The 16,625-nt window shown below is 37.4% G+C and overlaps 1 protein-coding gene across 2 annotated transcripts in view; it reads right to left on the bottom strand.

The window, feature by feature from the left end:
• The window catches only part of CDH18 (cadherin 18), a 621,311-nt gene extending 605,437 nt beyond the window's left edge, over nucleotides 1–15,874 (bottom strand). For both annotated transcript variants that reach the window (XM_083188094.1, XM_083188093.1), the window contains exon 1: nucleotides 15,282–15,874. The gene's annotated coding sequence lies outside the window, so the exon portion shown is untranslated. The remainder of the gene's footprint in view (nucleotides 1–15,281) is intronic.
• Between the last annotated feature and the right edge of the window lie 751 nt (nucleotides 15,875–16,625).

Below are 16,625 nucleotides of genomic sequence, written 5' to 3'. Positions count from 1 at the left end.
CAAGTTTAATGGCTAAATACAACAATTATTTATTATACAATGTTAGAGGATCTTGTTTCCACATAGAAGTACAACAATTTAGTTACAGTATAGTCACATATCAGTGAAGTGTTCTTATATTCAGGATGTCGCTGACCATCAGGGATGGACAGCAGCACAACAAAGGGGTGTAGCCAGAGCTCACAGGGATGTTCCATGGGGATGCGGTCAGTTTCCCGGCGTTTGGAATCTCGGTGGTCAAAATCCCGACGTCGGAATCCCGAACGCCAAAATCCCAGCACTTTGTCCCTCTGTGCGTGTCCACGACACCCATAGAGGGAGAATAAATTAGTGTGCTGAGCGTAGCGAGGCACTGGGCCCGCTGCATTGCGAGCGGGTTTGAAGTTATGGTAATTAATAATCTTAAGAACTGCAGAGAAAATGATAAACAGTAATCATGAAAAACTTATTTCACATTGTCTGGTTTTTTTTGGTTCTTTAGTAGGTTAACAACAAACAGTACTAAGGATAATCTCCATATAGTGAAAAATATTTTCACATTGAAGAGTTATGGGAAATGGGAGCTGGTGTCTTTCCTAGCCATTGAAGTTTTTTCTAAGGTCAGTTTAATAATTAATCTTGGCATTTTACTTATTTACTAAATCCACTTGCATATTACATACAAAATAAATTATAATAGGGCAAAACACAAAACATAGAACACAACCCATATATACGTATACTAGTAAGCAAGCTAGTCTGCTACAGTACCTTGTGATTGCCTCTGTGTTTGTGCAATTGTGCGAGAGAAAGAGATGTAGTTTCACTCACTGCCAACAGAAGGCAGTGTTTCGGAGATACACACACACTAGACTGATAGATAGATAGATAGATAGATAGATGATAATTATTTGTAGAAGCTGATATAACAAGTCCATGACTATAGATTCTACAAAAAAAAATACTGAAAGTACTGTATATAACCTGTGGTTTGCTCATTGTACTAATTGTTTTATGTAAAATATAAATAGAAAGAGGAATACATCTTTACCAAGTCTGTAACATACTATAGCACTCTCTTTTCTAGGGAAAGTAAAAACAAAAAAAGGAATACACACATTCTGAGTTATAGATTTCCAGTCATAAAAAGGACTGTCCTGGGGAAAAAAAAAACAGGGACATGGAAGCTCTAAATATGACCTTCACTTCTTTCCTCAGTGTTATTCCATTAGCCTAAAAGTGCTTATGGATACAATTATAGTTCCATATGATGCTATCAAAGAAAATGCATAAGCTATTATGGACAGTATATGATTTATATATAGAAAGTCATTCATCTAAGTGCAATACCAAAACCAAGGTTTAATTTTGACATCTTAAATGTATTTAACATGATCTTGTCCCCTTATTATAATTAATAATATTTAATGAACAACACTTAGTGAACAGAGGTAGACTGCGTCTTAATTTTTTTTTTTATATTGTAAAGCAGTTTGTATGCTGCAGGAATGTAATGGTTTTAAGTAGCAGCAACACTAATTGTTAAGAAAATGATTAGGTAATAAATGGCACAATAGCAAATTATTACAAAATACACCATGAGACTGCAGCTTTACCATTCATTTTTTCTGTTTTCTAGAACAATTCACAGCCTATAAACAAATACTGTGAATATAGTGATAACAGCAACAAAAATGATTGTAAAAATAGCATCAATTGTGTCATGTTAACGTTTGAAGGACTGATGTTCTTAACACTATTTTAAGAATATGTTGAATGAAATCTGGAGCTAACCTTTATTGTGCTCCATTATAAAGTCAGTTTTGAATGCTCTACTTTATTCAACAGAAAATGCCAATCAATGTTTGTAAAAATTAGAATGCTTTTTTTTTAAAGAAATGATTTACACCTTATTTTAAATAAATGGCTTTTCTTTAGAAGAAAAAAAAAATGTAACTTCTAGTTTGAATTATGATAACAATTTAGATTATCGGATGATGTTATCTAAAGAGATATTAAATAGTGAATCATAAAATAAACTTTTCATTAACATATTAATCATCATTCATTGAATTTAGATTTTTTAACAAACTGTGTTTTGTTGCAACATACAGTATATGTTCTCTAAATTTGTTTCGATGAAAATTCACCTTATTGCATAGGGTGAAGGATTCTTCATCTCATAAATGATCATCTCCTAAATAGGTTTTGAAATGCCAGACTATTCCTTAAAGCAGTTGGAGAGACTTTACCAAAAGTGACAATAGCACATAGCTTACTTCACATTTAATGTGGTCAAATATACAAATCTTGCAAATACCACAAACATCTGCAATAGTCTTATAGAGGGTACACACGGTGAGCGATGCACTATTTTTATATTCAATTTTGCTTATAGAAGCAAAATCAAATGCACAGCAAATGCACATCAAATGCTTTTAGCAGCATTCAATGCCGATTTGATCCCAATGAACGTTCGCAAATGTCGAATGTCAGATTTAATCAAATGGCATATCGAATCAAAATCAAATTGAATTCCACATTGAACCGTGTGTGCCCACTATTAGAGTAGTATTGTCAACATTCCCACCCACAACAGTTGATGGCTGAAATGGAAGTTGCAGAGGTGGGGCTGGAGCAAAAAGTCCAAAATTAGAATCGGAGAGTCACACCAACTTCACCTGGATTTTCTTTAAACTAAAAAACTTTAATTCACATTAATAGTTAGTTCTATATTTAATATAAAAAATTAAGTTTACTATGATACCAAATAAAGGCAATTAATATATGTTGTATAAATAGTGCATACTTGTATTTATTTTTAATTATAGATGTGTTTTTAATCTTGTATCTGAATATTTTTTATATAAAATAAAAACACTTCTATTTTCGAAATGAGACACATTTTTAAACAGAAGGTAGTTTGTATCCCAACGCCTGGAAGACCAATTCCGGAATCTATACACCTGTCAGAATACATACAGTACTAAATGTAAGCATAAGGGTTGGTTTGAGTTAGAAAATGTACTTAACCTACTGTAGATATGTTGGGATCACAACTGCTGGAATGCCAGGATCGGTCTCAGTCCCGGGACCCCATGCCCAACTTCTTTTAAACATATAAGAGAGCAAGACCAAGTAAGGCATGGGTTCCTGTTTAGATCTATTGTAGTATCTTATGGCCTCAAGTTATGCACAATCAATATAACATAGATGAACAATCTTAAGGTTTCTAACTGGAGCAAACATTCCAGCATATGAATGTACTGTATACTGACGTTCAAGTCCTAGTACATTTATTATTACTATTATTGTTTATTTATATGGCGCCACAAGGGTTCCGCAGCGCCTGGCAATACATAGATGAGCAAAGAACAATACAAGAAAGATTGTGATTTACAGTATAAATGCAAATGAGGACAAGTACATGGTAAATAAAAAAGACAGTTGCAACAGCAGACACTGACGCAATTATAACAGTGGCAGGGATATATTCTAAGTAAAGCACACGAGGAGAGAGGGCCCTGCTCGTTAGACATCTTGTCCATAAATATTTGTTCTTACAGTATGTGCTTTATTGTCAGAAGCTAAAACAATATTGGCTAGATCTGGGTGAAACTCAAACACTTAATTTATGTTGTAGATAAAAAAAATTTAAATACATACTGTATATATATGCCACCTTGTAAATTTAACAGCCCTTACGCATGTCAACCTTATGGATTTCAACCTAGACACTATTGACCTAATTACTGTCGACCCATTGATCCACACCATACTAGCCAATCATTAAAAAAATACAAATATTATATAGTTAGTTTAGGTTTCAGAACATACATTTTACTATATAATGTTATAAAATGACATACTGTACCTACTTAATGTACTTATCTTATATGTGCATATTACTCATACAACATACAGTATAAACATAATGGGCTAAATGTAATGGGGTGTGGGAATCAGAAAGTGAAAGATTTTAGGATAGTTTTCTCATTTATTTTTAAAGGGGCAATCAATTACATGGCAAATTCAATCTGTTTTTTGTTTTTTTTACCAGTATTGCTCTCCCAAAATCTCTCACTTTCAGATTCTCACACCTCTTCAGTTCCATAACTAGCATGTAGTTAACAATAACAGTCAATGAGCCAGATTTACTCAGCTTCAAATGTGATAAAATGGAGAGTGATAAACAGCCAGCCAATCACCTCCTACCTGTCATGTCACAGACTGTGTTTGAAAACTATCATGAAGAAGCTGATTGGTCCATTTTATCACTTTTTAACCTTAGTGCATCTGGCCCTATATGTAATAACACATACAGTATCTCATAATTTCTCCATAGAAATATGTCTTGCAAATATAGTAGACATTGTTTCAATTCACAGCTGACACAAGTTCTCCTGGACAACTTTCTATATATAAAATGTACAATAGTCTCCAAATGTACACTGCATACATCAGTAAAAAAGGCATGTTATGCAAAATATTTAATTTTTATAATTCCACTTCCATCAACACACCATACAGGTTTACTAGTTCTGATCAGTATAGCAATGTATCAAACATCTTGACAAGAAGCACCATAAATGTCATCGCATCTAATTATGTATACATAAAATCAGGTCCATTTTATATATAAGGCTGACTATACTGAAGCATAGGGACCCCGCAGGGACTAGGGGCTCATCAATCTTTTTGCTGAGGCACTTGTACCTGACTCTCATTATTAAAGACACTCTGCACTCTGTGCAATAGCAAGACACAACCATAGTCACTTGAGGCTTGTTTTGAGACGGGGGGGGGGGGGGGGGCAGCAGACCAATATTGCACTTATGATATTTAAAAGCAGAAAAAGAAGACCAGTTGTGTCATGAGAAAATAGGCCAGAAGACTTTGTCAACTATGGTGTCCGTGTGTATACCAAAAGTGTAAATTGTGGCATAAGCTTTGCTTCCCAAATGTCAGCTGTAATGGGGTGAATAAACAAATGGCCTGATTCAGCAAGGCTCACTTAGCAGCGGTCGTTCGAGCTCATAAACACTGCCCCACCAAATGATTTATCTCCTTTGGAAATAAACATAGGCATACGCACATTGAGCGTTAGGGGTGAACAGGCACCCCCTAATGCTGTGCCCACCCAACCCTATGAACACCTCCCTGCTGCTAGCAATACATTTTACAAAAGACTTGCTTTTTAGAACTGTATTCCATTAAAATAAGCGCCCATCAATCAGTTATGTGTGTTTTGCATTGTTACTTGTACTAGACCAGGCATTCTCAACCACGGTCCTCAAGGCACACCAACAGTGCAGGTTTTTGTGATATTCAGGCTTCAGCACAGATGGTTTAATCAGATTCAGTCAGTTACTAATTAAGTCACCTGTGCTCAAGCCTGGATATTACTAAAACCTGCACTGTTGGTGTGCCTTGAGGACCGTGGTTGGGAATGCCTGTACTAGACCATAGTCCTATCACTACATTCCTTCATGATCCATATATGCTTTTGAGTCTTTTTGCATCTACTGTTACATAGCGTAATTAGAAGATTAAAACTGAAATAGGCAGGAGATTATGGTGTGGTTGAGAGACCTTTTATATTGTAGAGAGTGCCAATAGATGATGGTAGACATGCTTGATTGGCGGTGTTAGACACACCTAATGGGCCCAATAGGTTATACTACACACACCCCTTTGACGGTCCCCCCCCTAATAAAATGTGCTGCGAACGCCTATGGAAATAAATGTCAGGCTGAACTGACTTTTATTTCCATCGCTTTTTGCCGAAGATGGGGCGGGCCCTGACATCATGTGATGTCAGCTACCCACCCTGAGCATAAAATGCCACACCTGTGTTTCCAGGGGAATGCCCAGCATTTCTATGGGGATGCCCATAAAATGCTGGGCATTTCCATGCAGCCGCTTCCTGCCTGCACCCCTACCCTTGCAAACACCTTGGTGACTGTGATAGTCACTGAAGGTGTTTGTACAATGGCACTGCACATGCAAAAGTATGTGCATGCACAGAGCCACACCACCGGTCCCCAGTGCGAGTATGCTGGGGACTGATCACTAATGAATCACCCCCAAAGTGCTGAAGGGGGTTGTTGAAAATGAACTACTGTAGAGGACAACTTTACTGCCAATTTTATAATGATTATATGTGCTTTTGGGAATTTACGTCCAAAATATTATTTTATTGTGTAAGTTTTATATTATTTTGGAAAATCTCTAGATTTACTGTAATATGCTATACCATTACATTCTTAACATACTGTATAAATGTAAAAAAGCCATAACATACTATACTGTACTGTAAATTACACCTATTTTACTCAGACATTTTAATTTTATGTGCACTCAGCATTTCATTTTAAAAAAAACTCATTAAAATGTCAAAATAGGGATATTGACAGGATACTGAGATTCACCATACAGAAGAAGATTATACAGTACTAGTAAGCACGTTCGAAGCAAATGCTTCGAAAGCTAGTAGATTTACTGTAGTTTCACTTGCTGCCAACAGATGGCAGTGTAAGCCTGCTCAAAACAAATGCTTTCAAAGTTAGTAGATTTAGTATCACTTGCTGCCAACAGATGGCAGTGTTTCAGAGTGTTTCAGAGTCACACAGACACTACATGCACACACACATATATATATATATATATATATATATATATATATATATATATATATATATATATATATATATATATATAGTTTTGTTGGTCCTGACGAAAGTTTTTGCCAATAAAACCTGTTTTCTACAAATCTACTTACTTAAGACCGAGAGAGTGCCGCCGATACCTTGTACTATATACACTGATCAAGCCTGTTTGACCAGAGGAAGGCACCCAGGCACCTACTTCACTGCATTGGGACTTAGGGCCTTATTTTGGTTCATTCTTTCTGACAAAATCCTTCTTAGATGGGCAAAACCATGTGCACTGCAGGGGGGCAGGTGTTACTTGTGCAGAGAGAATTAGATTTGGGTGGGGTTTTACTTCAAAGTGAGATCTATATTGCAGTGTAAAAATAAAGCAGTCAGTATTTACCCTGCACAGAAACAAAATAACTCACCCAAATCTAATTCTCTCTGCACATGTTACATCTGCCCCCCTGCAGTGCACATGGTTTTGTCCATCTAAGAAGGATTTTGTCAGAAAGAATGAACCAAAATAAGGCCCTTAGTGCCAGACACCACTGCTCTCTCTCACTCTCTCTCTCTCTCTCTCTCTCTCTCTCTCTCTCTCTCTCTCTCTCTCTCTCTCTCTCTCTCTCTCTCTATATATATATTATTAAGGATTATTTAAAAAAAAGATGTAATGCCAATTTTACAAATAATGCAGTATTTAAAACATTGATATTAGTGTGTGCTTATTGTAAAACAGAAATATTGGATTTTTTATTTCTGTGAGACAAGAAGAGAGAAAACATAAATAGAATTTGTAATGATAATGCAATAACTAATCTCCTAATTATGCATATGTTCTGACTTCGGACTATTCTTATTGAGATAAATGCTATCATTAATGTCCCATCTTTGTCTTCATCAAAGCACCTCTCATGGTCTTACTAATATCAGATGACCAATGTACAGGGATATATAATGGCTTTCCCAAACCAATCAAAAATGTCATATGTTTGAAAAGTTTTACAAATGTCAACAACAGAAATAAAAAATGTTAACATAAATTTGTACTTACTTTAAAGGTAACCCTGCAATATACAATAATACAAAAAGATATTGTTACATAACTACACTGACTTGTTATCTGTTTTGTAATACTAATGTTAAGTGTTTTTTTCTGAGTATATTAAAATTTTTTGGGGTTGGATTGTATAAATCTGTACCAGAATTATGGTACAACCAGAACTTTATGGGCCCCATAGCAACATATTGAAGGGGCCCCTGTCCCAATGCTTCTTGAGAGACACTTCTCCACAATAGTCATTAATATTGTGTCTTATAGCAGGGCTGAAACTAGGTGTTTCGGTGCCCGGGTCAGCAGTCACTTGGTCCCTCCCCCCAAACCCCCCCCCCACCAAATTACTGTCTTGGGGACAGGCAGCGGGGGTCAGCCAATCAGCGTCTGGCAAGTCTTTTCAAAATCATCAGCGCTTCCCGCCGCCGGGCAAATAGCGAGCGTCTGTGTATGTGAAAGCTGCCGCTACACCAGTCCCTGGACCCCCGCTGCCAACATACCTGTGTGCAGCCAGCAGGGGTAGGCAGCGTCCAGGGGTCTAGGGACTGGTGTAGCGGCAGCCTTCACTCACTCCATCTCCTAGCGCTATCTGCCTGGCCGCAGGAAGCGCTGATGACTTTGAAAAGTCGGTAGCTGATCAGCCAATCAGCGTCCGGCAAGTCTTTTCAAAACCTGCTTCCCGCCCACCGCCCGGCAGCGCTAGTAGGAGCCGGAGTTAACCCACCAGTCCCCGGACCCCCGCTGCCCGTCCCCGGGACCCCGGTAGGAGCCATCGTTAACCCACCAGTCCCTGGACCCCCGCTGCCTATCACTGGGACCTCACACTAGCACCCCCACCCTCCAGCGCCCGGTGCGCATGACTCCCTAGCCCCCCCCCCCCCAGTTACGGCCCTGCTTATAGTAGTGCCCTGGTTAATATTATGCCCCATAATAGTGCCCTAGATTAGTTTTGAACCATCATAATTCCCAAATCCAAATTTTGCCACACAGAATCCCCAATAACATTATTACTTACAGTATAACCTGGATTCAGGCCCCCATAAGCCTCTTGACCCCATAGCAATTGTAACCTTAGCACCTAGTATAGATACACCCATGCCAGTTTTACTGTAAATAAATGTAAACAACTGCAGGAGTCGCTATTTCTCCAGTATTTGTGATGGTGAAAAATCTCTAAAAACAACTTAGCATTAATGAATAATGAATAATATAACATTTGAAAACAAAAAAACCTTTTCATGAATGAGCACATGAACTTGTGAAGAGTGAGACTAAAAGACTAGCTACTGTATATAATTATGTCTACACTGATTTTGAAGGCAAGTTTGCTCAGTGGATCTTCATCTCCAAATTAAGAAATGTTTAGATAGATACAGATATGTTCTAATACCGTGATGTCTAACCTATGACACGCCAAGTCACTTTAAGTGACATGCATCTGACCAACCGGTGTGTGGAGAGCAAAACCAAAAAGTTCGCAAGAGAAGCGGCTAAGCCAGCAGGTATGCTGTATGCTGGAGGGAGCAGAGCTAACTTGCACTCTCTATAGTCCACCCCCGCTGCTGTAGACAGGCCTGTGCTGGGGACTACAGACCCCCCTCCTGCCTCTGCATTTTGGCACCTGATCGACAGAGGCTACCAGAGGAGCTTTGGGTGAGGACTGGGCTCCGGCATCCATTTTGAAAGGTGAGACACCTTTCCCACACATGGGCTCTGTCGAAAACTCTGCAGGCTTCGAATGCCACACTATTCAGTGCTTCTATTGGCACTGGTAGCTGCCTTTTTGACAGACACTGTATTGTTGCATCCTTCTTTAATTATATATTGCTCTTTGACAGTGACTTTCATATTTATAATGGGCACCACAGTGTGTGGCACATGTATAATGGGCATCAATGTGTGTGGCATATGTATAATGGGTATCACGGTGTGTGGCATATGTATAATGGGCATCACAGTGTGTGGCATATGTATATTGGCTGCAAATATCATCAAATTATTGATATTTCTTGAAGTGACACGCATCTTGAGGAAGACTACACTTGTTTACGATTTTCGACACACCAAGCTGAAAAGGTTAGCCATCACTGTTCTTTTTTTCACTATTTGGTACAGGATGCATGGCATAGCTTGTAGTCTTATTTGCATTATAGCCACATGCTAAGTTGTATATGGTGTACTAGATTCTAGAATGATCAGTTTTGCTGAACATGTATAGCTACAAGTTACAAGACTACAGTATTAGCAATGGTGCATGGTGTAGAACACTCATGTGGGACCTTTTTACGCAGGTTAGCACCTGAGTTACATACGATAGAAGTTATATTGTCCTGGAAACGAGTGCATTGTAATTTTATTGCATTAGCATTGCAAATTAAAAGCATTTTTCATTTATAAAAGTCTTTAGTGAGATGAATGGCATAGTTTAGTTCCAAGGTCCAGAGCTAATTGTCACAATTTAGGGATAACCAAACAGTATGTGGACACATTTGTAGTTACTCCAAAACAGTGCTTATGTTCATAAGATATTCCTTGCTCACTACTCAGCAGTGAACAAATATAAATGGCTATGTCCAGATTTGTGGGCTAGAAAAAGACCAGATAATTCAAATTCACGGAAAAATACATTCAAAATGAATCACTAGCAAGTGTGATCATTGATTGCAACTCCAAGTTCCTGTTACATGAAAGGAACAGAGGGCTGAAATGGAGAATTGAGACATTAGAGAGCACCTTTAATGACATCGGAGAAGCTTTGTACAGTATTGTGAGAAAATGCAACAGCTTAGAAACAAATGAACACAGGTCAGCAAGATAAAATGTTTCTTTTTCTTATGCTATTCTTTTATCTAAGATTCAGCTTGATGGCAATAGTCAACATATTTAAATAAACAATAAACTGAACATAATGGTTGTTGCTTGCATTACTTGATACTGCATATCTTTCATCATTGCAAAAACCGCACAATGTTGGACTGATTTATGCCATGTATTTGTTCAATCTAAAAACAATGCTCCACAGTTCATCTTCAAATACATTTTCCCAAGAGCTCTTATCGTATGTATCACATATCCTAGCACATGTATCCAATATCCGAGTGTATGTATTATATATCCAACTGCAACATTTGTTGAAAATGATTCTACTGCAGCAATAAAACCACAAAGCTGAATTTGTGATTACTGCACAGAATCCATAAATATAAGTTATTTGATGTCTAATGTAACTCACTTTTGACTAGTCAGCAGTTTTCATTGAACATAAATCTAATGTAATTAGTTATTAATTTGTGTTAACTGAAATGGCAGAATTGTGACATTATACAAAAATAAATTCTAATTTATATTAATATTGAAGCTGTAATACTTTAAGTATATTGCTAGAATTTACAAGGCCTTGCTTTTTCATGAGCTAAGCTAAGCATGAGGGGGATGATGCAGAGTTAAATGCAAGTTGTTATTATTTGCTCCAACATTGGTAACATAATACTAACTGCATATCCTTGCTCATACAGAGAGTTGTAATCATGTATGCATTTCCTCAAGCAGACTTTCACCATTGGTATCCATTAAATAGGTCGACAGTATCTAGGTTGACAGTCAATAGGTTGACACCATATTGTTGGCATGCACAAGGTCGACATTGATAGAAGGTCAATATAAGCAACATGTTGACACATGAAAAGGTCGACATGGGGTTTTTTAGTTTATTTTTCTTTCCAATCCACAAGGATATGGATTGGGAATGGTAAAGTGGGACAATGTTTGAAGAGCGACGCACCATAATGGTGTTGAGCTAATGACTGTCAACACTTTATACATAACCATCCTGATTAGAAGCAAGACACCAATTAACATAGAAACATAAAATTTGACAGAAGATAAGAACCACTTGGCCCATCTAGTCTGCCAATGTACGTGCATACACTTAAACACTAGGGTTCATATTTTTTTGTTGGAAGCCAAATAACCTACCAGAATAAACCAGAATACCTGGAGGAAACCCACGCAAGCATAAAGAGAAAATACAAACTCCACACACTTAAAGCCATGGTGGGAATTGTGCCTTTGACCTCAGTGCCTTGAGGCAGTAATGCTAACCATTACACCATTCCTATTGCCCCAATCTGGGGCCCCCTTCCCCAAACGATTAATAACACTAGATTTTTGTTTCTGATTCATAGGAGACAGATATATATGTTATAGATAACCAATTATTATTGCATATCAGAGAGAACACTCATAGAAATTGAATTTAAGTACAGGACACAAACAGCAAATAGCTTTAATCTAGTGCACACAGTCAAACATGAGCAGCTCTTCGTTGGCTTCTTTGGTTTATTACATAAAGCAGCTGCCAGGGCTGACACTGGTGACATTATGATTTTAGATGGATTTAGAGGGATTTAAGATGTCCTGATACATCTAAAATCAGTAAAAGGGCATATCACCTGTGTATTTACACCCCCCTCCCCAATATCTGGTCAACGCTACCAGTCACAACTTCCTCCCCCCATATTGGCCCCCAGTGACAACATTGGACAACAGTCATGACCCACCACGTTAATCTAGCCTGGCCACCAAATGACAGTGTACATTGTAAATTGTCTGAATTGCAATTAAATGCATCTCTCAAACACAGCAGGTCATCCCCAGCACAACACACTGAGGGGCAGACACAGTCCAATCAATGTGCTGACAATATGGAGGGGCCTGGAATTAGTAAAAATTCACTCCATTGAAAAGCTCTGTCAGCAGGCACCCTACCCACCAATTTTGCATATACCACAATTCCATTGTTGCATCCCAATTCAGCCCCTTTATTCACAAGAGAAGATAAAACTGAAATGTATACAATTCTGCATCTCCTTTTATGAAGAATATATGTGTAAATCAGGGCCAGCATAATTATATATTCATGCTAGGCAGCTGCCCAGGGCCCAACAATTGTTGGCTCATTTGAGCAGAGAAGTTTCTTTTGAGAAGCAGGTAAACAATGCTGTCCAACCACTCTGACTGATAATTGCACACAATCAGAGTGCTTCCAGCCAGTAAATGGAGGCCAGCATACTGATTGGTAGATGGATGGAGCTATCAATGTATGGAAGCATGTGGAAAAACTGTGATAAGCAGGAGTGGTACATTTTTTGAGCATCCCCATTAATGTGTGGTTAAGGGTCCCACTGTATTGTTTTGCCAAAGGCCCACAATGCGGTTAAGATAGTAAATCAAGAGATATGCTCCACACATGGAGAAATGTTCCACTCTGCCAAAATCAGACCATGCTAAGTGTTTAAAACTTTATTTGAGTATTTTAAAAAGTAATACTATCTTTTAGGAAGTGTTTATATTCGTGTGAGGGGGGGGGGGGTGTTAATTAATAGGTTGTTATTAGTTATGATAAAACTATAACTTGACAGGTAGATTTTTCACACACACTCACACACACACACACACACACACACACACATATATATATATATATATATATATAGTATATATTATATGTGTTTTCATATAAATTAGCATTTGAATTAAGCTTAGCTACAATTATTAAAACAAGCTTGGCTAAAAAAGTACACTGATTCACACAATACTCAGGCATCTGGGAACTTTCATCCTTTTGACGCTATATTTGTGAATACTGTAAATAACTTGCCTGAAAAAAAGTGTGCTATACACAATGTCTACAGAATTCGTTAACTATGAACATATTTTAAACTCCTGTTAAAAACACATAAATAAGCACCTTAATAAAAATGTTCAATTTATTTAATTTACTTTGTGTTAATATTATATCAGGACAATACAATATACCACATAGAAAATATGTATACAAATTGATCTGACTTCATTGAAAGTATCTATATTGTCAATTGATTTAAATACTAGCTATAAATAACTGTCATGAAAATTCTATTTTTCTTATACATTATATGGACACATGGTAGCCTTTTTATGGCTATAAGCCCACTACATGAGCTTTGACCAGCTGAAATAATTTATAATAAATACATTATATCAAACTCACATAATATGTCCTACATTTCATTTTTTTTTTCAGTGATCAAGAGCAGACTGTATAATCTATCTATCTATCTATCTATCTATCTATCTATCTATCTATCTATCTATCTGTCTGTCTGTCTGTCTGTCTGTCTGTCTGTCTGTCTGTCTGTCTGTCTTACTTTTTCTTTCAGTCTATGGTTGCAAAATGTCCTATATGGATGTGTCTTCAAATAAAGAGTAGTCATTCGTTTTTTACTTTTAATAAGTTTATTTGCAATATTGGTATAAACGAATCACAATACACAGATAAGTATCTAAAAAATGTTATGCTTCTTATATTCACATATTTACCTGTAATGAAAATATGCCCTCACAAGGAGTGTGGAGTATGGGAAGAGCAGGGTAGTTTGACATTAAACAGCTCTATTTGACGTAATAACCCCCCCCCCCCCTTTCCTTTTAAAGATTCCCCTGATGCTCTTCAACAAAACAACATATTGATATCAGTAAATATGTTTCTGACTATACACCCAGCTATATGGAGTATATATATATATATATATATATATATATATATATATATATATATATATATTTATATAGCAATGGAGTATATAGCGATATGGAGTGTATATATATAGCAATATTCTTGCATGTAGGTAGATATATTACAAATAATGATGATAATATATATATATATATATATATATATATATATATATATATATGTGTGTATATATATATATATATATATATATATATATATATATATATATATATATATATATATAGTTTATATTGCATAAAACTTAATTTTGCTTGCTGTTAAGTATAATTACAGACTCTGCATGTTTCTCTGGAATTCAGCTAAGATAATTTGCAGTACTTCCTTGTTAACATTTCCTTACTGTGGGTTGCATCTTGACCAAAACATTTCATCTTTACACTCCATCTGTGAGCTTCCAAGCTCATTTTACAAACGCTACAGTGTATGAACAAACAGAATAGTCTATGATACTGCCTCTGTGCTGCACATCTTTATTAAGTACTGACAAGGTAAGGTGCGAATTGCTGAAGTTTTCCCATTGTTAAGGTAGTATTTCACAGCATTATATTTCATACTTTCCACTAAAGCCTCCTACAGTATATTCATAATGAAAAAAAAAATGCTTCTGATCCTGAAAGAGAAATCCTGAAACCCTAGCTGAATATAAGACAACAGCTTTTATTACATGGTCATCCTTTCTGATAGCAGGATAGCATTGCATAAGAAGCAAGTCTAGCAGTTTTAGATCTCTGATCTTCATGACACATATCTGTTTACACTATATAACTAGACAGTATAGCACTGTACACACAGACATATATACATACAGAGACAACAAAGCAACCGCTGCTCTAGAAATCATAATTATAACGCCAGTACAACAAAACACCGCACATGGGATGGTTTCATATATAAAGACAGTTAATACAATGGTGCTATCTTGCCAGTTACAAATGATTCTGCCTAGGCTGTGCCAGTGCTGCTCTGCAGTCCTATCACCTATACTTAGATAATTATGTGCCGTTCATTGTATCCTTACCTTGGCTGTCTTGCCCTAACTGGTGTCAACGAACTTATTTTTTTTTTTAGGAAGAAAACAGGGAGTTTCTTCCTGCTCACAGCACAGCTGCCCTCATGTCCTCAGAGAGGAGAGCGACTCCAGCACTGTGCAACTCCAAACCCCTCAGCTTGTCTGCCGAGCTGCTGCAGCTCATTGGGGCTGTTCCGATTGGTTACTGATCACTGCCCTGCCTCCTTCGTCTCCTCCTCCCTTCTGCTTTCTTAGCAGTCTTTCTTCTTCTTTGCTTTTATTTCCTTTTATGCTTCTTCTCCCAAGACCCTATTTCTTTCCCCTGGCGTTGTGTAGATTTGGGATTTCCAGGCACTGTGCAACCCCTGTGACCGCACACATCCTCCTCTCCGGCTGAGAAATGCAGCAGGTGCAAATGTGTCGCTGTCCAGCATTACAGGAGGGTAGAATCACCTATGCAGCAGGCGCAGATGCGTCGCTGTCCAGCATTTCAGGAGGGCAGGGGCACCTCTCCAGGTCCTGCGGAATGACAGTAGAGCTCCCTGATAATTGGGAGTGGGCTGGAAGGGGGCAGCTGATTCGGATGTGTACGAGTGTGAGAAGATGCAAGGAGGTGGAGGCACATGTGTGACAAGATGCTAATATGTTGTTATATTCTCCCTGTTCATCACGGACTGCTAAACATCCAGCTGCTAGCTCATCCATCAGTCCCCTGCCGTCCCATTCTGCACGGAAGATTGGGGCTGAGAAATGTCCTTTTTACCCTTCGACCCTGAATTGATGGACTGCTTGCAGCAAGTGCCGTACTTTATAAATCGCTTTCCAATAAAAAACATTATTAAAAAACAAGGTGTGCTAACGTAATGGCAAAGCTAATTAAGTGTCACGTTGCAGTCAGTGCTATTTACCCAACGTGCTCACATTAATCGGCTAGGTAATAACAAATACTGTATAGTATTTCCTTTATTATTGGAAATATAATTACAGAAATGAGCAATGTTTCTGTTTACACAATATAGCAGGCTATATATGTTCTACCTGATGTGTACATACGTATTATCTTTTATTAGGTTTGCATTTTAGCACTACTGTTTTCACAATTAACCTACTAGATCTTTGTAGTATGCAATTAGACTGTTTGCCTTAAAATGTAGTTGGCTTGATGATGGCTTGTAATGGGCATGATGTTTCAAACGTATACTGTACATATTCAATGCCCAACTAAGGAGAAGCAGCAGATTATAGTCATCATACACATAACACTAACATTTGGTACAATACTTAATGTATAACAGTACATATACAGCATGCATGTGGTCATCATTAAATATGGAACATTAAAAGTTGCAGTAG

Source organism: Crinia signifera, chromosome 5 (assembly GCF_055691185.1).
Source record: "Crinia signifera chromosome 5, ASM5569118v1, whole genome shotgun sequence".
Taxonomy (NCBI): Eukaryota; Metazoa; Chordata; class Amphibia; order Anura; family Myobatrachidae; genus Crinia; species Crinia signifera.
Note: the sequence above shows the minus strand (reverse complement) of the source record. Positions and strands in the feature narration are given on the sequence as shown.